This window comes from Rousettus aegyptiacus, unplaced genomic scaffold (genome assembly GCF_014176215.1).
Source record: "Rousettus aegyptiacus isolate mRouAeg1 unplaced genomic scaffold, mRouAeg1.p scaffold_m13_p_15, whole genome shotgun sequence".
NCBI classification, from domain to species: domain Eukaryota; kingdom Metazoa; phylum Chordata; class Mammalia; order Chiroptera; family Pteropodidae; genus Rousettus; species Rousettus aegyptiacus.
In genome coordinates, this window is record NW_023416290.1 from 33760880 (window position 1) to 33765632 (window position 4753).

A 4753-nucleotide genomic window follows, 5' to 3' on the forward strand; every position below is an offset into this window, starting at 1 on the left:
TGCCCCAATCAGGGGTGATCATAACCCTTGCCTGGCCTACTAGAATTTCAAACAGTGATCATTTCAGGGATGGGCATGTGACCCAACTTGACCAATAAGAATCAGTCCTAAGATTTTTACTGGAACTATTAGGAACTTCTAGGGCCACTTATTTGCTTATTGTAAAGCTGGAGTTGCCAGAAGCCAGCATGTGGAAAGAGTCTGCAAGAGCCTGAAGCCGACACAAGACAGTGGGTGTGGGAGGTGGAGAAAGAGAAAGGATATTTTGATGATATTGTTGACTCTTTGGACTTTCCAGTTACACAAGCCAATAAATTCCCTCTTTGGTTTAGATCACTGTCTCTTGAAGCCAAAGTAGTCTGAACAATGTATTTGTGTTTTCAGTTTCTTTCTAACTTCTCTCTCTCTTTTCACTCCTTCGCATGGTGTCCAAGGCCCACTGCTACTTGGCCCTGCCCACCTCCCCAGCTTCATCTTTCCACAACCCTCTCGACACTGGTGCAGGCACACAGCACTGGCACGGAAGGGGCAGGCTGGGTCTAAGCCAGTCCTTCTGAAGTCTGACTCCCTTGCAACGTTTTTGCAAATAACCTTCTTTTCACTCCTAAATGCTTTTGGTCTCTGAGTCTTCCTTGCACATTGATCTGTCTGTTTCTCTCGGTGGCTCCTAACTTTAGTCATCTAAGACATATTTATTAAGCATCGCCCAGCTGGGCTAGATGCTGGTGATTTGAATGGGAAGTCAACATTCAGAGCTCCTGTCATCTCATTCTTACATTCCAGGGAAGAATAACTGATGTAGCTTTATCTGAATCATAACTTGGAGAGAATCCAAGAAGCTGCCCTTCTGAACCTTGATTTGACACAATGTAGGAAAGCCATCATCATACTCTTAAGTCACATTTTCCCATTGCAGGTGTATAATAAAAAATTCAAAAGGAGCAAAAGAGTGAAAATTCCCTTTTTTACCTCCACCCCTCAGTTTCCATCCTCTCAGGGGTCCTCCCCAAGGGGATTATCATCATCAGTGTCTTATGTATTCATCCAAAACAAATTTGTGCACATATAAGCAAATGTATATATAACCTCCCCACCCCTACTCCTTCTACAGAGTGGAAGTCTTCGCACTTTGCATTTTTGCTCAACAATTTATTTAGAGAAATGTATATTGGTACCTACAAAGGAATACTGTGTGTGTGTGTTTTTTAATGAACGCATAAATTCAACAGCACAGATGCACCATATATTATTTAAATAATCTATTGATATGCTTGTCATTGTTTCCAATAGTATGCTCTTACAAACATATTGGCAATGATTATCTGGGTTATATATTATTTCATTGATATTTTGAATTTTCTGTAGGATAAATTCTTTAGAGTGGAATTGTTGGGTCAAAGGATATGTCCATTTTCCGTATTAATATCTATCAATTTTCCAGTTATTCCTCAAAGTGATCATATAAATGAACAGTCTATCGACAACGGATATATGCCTGTTTCCCAACAACCTCTTGATAAAGTCCATTATTAAACATTTTGGTCTTTGCAAATTCGTCAAGTGAAATATTGTCTCATTTTCATTTTAACTTGTATGTTTTATTGTGAGTGAGATTGAGTATCTGTTTGTGTTTTAAACCCACTTGTATTTCCTCTTCTAGGACTATCCATTTATGTCCTTTGCTCACTGTTCTATTGGGTTGTTGACCTATTGATTGATATAAACTCTTTATATTTTATGAAAATTAGCCTGGTTTTTTTTTTTCTGGTTTTTTTTTTTTTGCTATATATCTTACTTTTTCCCTCTAGATTGCTATTTAATTTTTCATTTTGTTTATGAGGTCTTTTTATTTGACTTTGTTTATTTTTGCCAATAACATGACAACTTTGATTCTTCTGTCCTTTTCATCTTCTATATGTTGGTAAGTTTTAAAATTTGTTCCTCCTTACTATTTTTGTGATGGGGAAAGAAAATGAATAGACCATTCATAAGTGAGGAAATACAATTGACTAATAAGCGCATAAAAAATTCTACTTCACAAATAAGAAAATATACAAATTAGGTTTATTTTTACTCTAGCAAATTAGCAAAGATAATTAAAGTGAAACCAGTATTGCTATACTCTGTTGACAGGAGTGCCAATATCTTAATAATTTTGGAAAGCAAATTCTCAGTAAGTAGCAAGAGCTTTAAACTAAGGAAAAAAATCTTGACTCAGTAATGGCATGTCTAAGAATTTATCCTAGGGATAAAACCATTAAGACAGCTGAAGACTGATGTACTTCTGTACAGCCCTATTTTAACAGCGGAAGAATTGAAGGTAATCTGAAAGCTGTTGTCCTACAAGAAACTCTCAGTGCACCCATACCAACAAAGGCCACATAGCTACAAAAATGAAGCTTAAAGCTATTAATGACATGAGAAAAATTCTCACATGATTACATTAAAGACAGGATACAAAAGTGCTTAGACAGTGAAATTACAACTGCATAAAAATATATGAAAAACTGGAAAGAAATATGTCAAAGCAGTAGTTACTTAGGTTTAGAGAGATTATGCATGACATTTTTCTTCTTTTTCTTTTCTGTGATTTCTCAAATCTTATAATGTGCATATATTATATAATCTGATAAAAATCAAAATCAAAACAAGCATCACAAAAAGAACATAAACTATATCGAGGATATACTCTTTTTCTTTATCTGTTTCTACTGTGTGTGTGTGTGTGTGTGTGTGTGTATGTGTGCTTCTCACATTGATATTATTCTTACAATTTTATATTACCCAGTCTCGCCTCCTCTGATCTCATCCAGCACTCTGTTAGATTATTCTAAAACATTGTCTATCATTACTCAAGGCCCCACAACACTTCCTATTCCCTATTGCATGATGTTTTAATTACTCAGGCTGGAATACCAGCCAGTTATGATTTGGCCCCATTCTGCTATATAATCCCAGTGTATTTCCTACTACTCCCCGGGAGCATCCTGCATCCTAGCTGGAGTGGTCCTATCTCGGTTTGTGCCACCCCACGCCCTTTCTTTGACTCTGTTCATTCTGTTCACTGTTCTTGTAACTGCCTTCCTCATTCTCTCTTCGTGCCCAGACCTTTCTCATCCTCAGTAAGTTCTATCTTCTCCCTGTCAAACTTCGCTGCACCCTTGGCTGAACTCTCAAGAGCACATCCTTTTAATCACAGACACAACGTAATGCTTCACGGTTCTGCCACCATTTCTTGTGCATTAATATTAATTCTCTAACTGTTTTTTGAACACTCTGTGAAGGCAAGCAACAATAATCATAATCTTATTTTCTCTTTCCACTTGGTTTCCACACAGTGCTGAGCAGAGGGTAAGGCCTGGCCAGCTTCTGAGGAGGCTGCTATGATGAGCAGCTTTTTGGGCAATGTCTTCTTTTCTCCTTTCTTCTGTTCTTGCCTGGACACTTCTCTTCTGAGGAGGCTCTGCTCAGTAGCAGAAGCAAACTAGAGGAAAGCCCTGGAACAGTAAGGTTCTCAACCTTTGCTGTACATTATAAGCATTTGGGGAGCTTTAAAAACTATGTCCGTTTGCTCTCTCCCTTTTCCTGCCCCATCCCTGAGGTTTAGAATTTAGTTGGCCCATTGATATGTTTTCTAAAGCTCCCTAGCTGATTCTAATGGTTTCACTAAGTCCTACTCCTTTCAAGCCCCAGCTCTTTGGCGTGCGCCCATTACAGCACTCTCTGGTGTTGTTTCCAGGCAGGAAGTCATCCTAGAATTGGTCAGAGACTCCAAAGAGACTGTCTTTAGGTAAATCCTTTGTCAGCTGTAGTCTTTGTTGTTTTTCAAAGGTGTTTATTTACAAATTGACAACTATCTGCGTTGGAGCCTGCTCTAAAGATTGGTTTGTATGTGTTGCCTTTCAGTCTAGGCACCAAGATAAGCTAATGGACAGACAGACCAGCATTAGGGTTAAAACCAGCCCAAATCCCCACCAAACAAAACACTGTGGCTATACAGTACAGTAAGCTAGCTGAAGTGGTTTGTTTCATATGGAAATGCAACACATTATTTGTGTGACAGATCTAGAACAGAATGTCAAAGAAGAGAATAAATATGTACAAATTGGAAATCTCAAGCATTATAAAAATTCTACTAATGTAGTAGTACATAGCTCCCTTATTTATAAAATAATAACAAACAATAGCAGCAATAATAATAATGAACAATTTTAACACTATGTACCAGGTACTCATTCTAAAGGCTTTATTTGGATTGTTTCAGTCAATCTCACCACTCTACAACATAGGTGCCACTATTACCCTCATTTTATAGATGAGGAAATTGAGGCACTGAATTACTAAAGACTTTGGCAGCTGGTCAAGTGGCAGAGCCAGAATTAGAACTTTCAGGACTTCTGTTCTTACCAACTTTCTAGGACTAATTCCTATTTCAAAGGAAAATGAGATTATAGAAATATATGTCTACGGTTTCTCAAATATTTGAGTACACATTAGATACCTTTCATTATTTTAACCAGTATAATTTTCAGTGGAAATTATTCCAAAGTATACTATAGACATTACATCTTCCTTAAAGAACACTGAATACACTTTACCCTTTTCTTAAAGCCTCCATGTTAGTGTCATAAACTTTACTCAGGGAAGGCTTTTTGAGGTTTAGAGTTAGGTCACTCTGACCTACTGCACTGGACAATTACAGCGGCCACTTTGCCCTCAGTCTCTTCTAAAGGGAGCTGTGCTGCTTATAGTC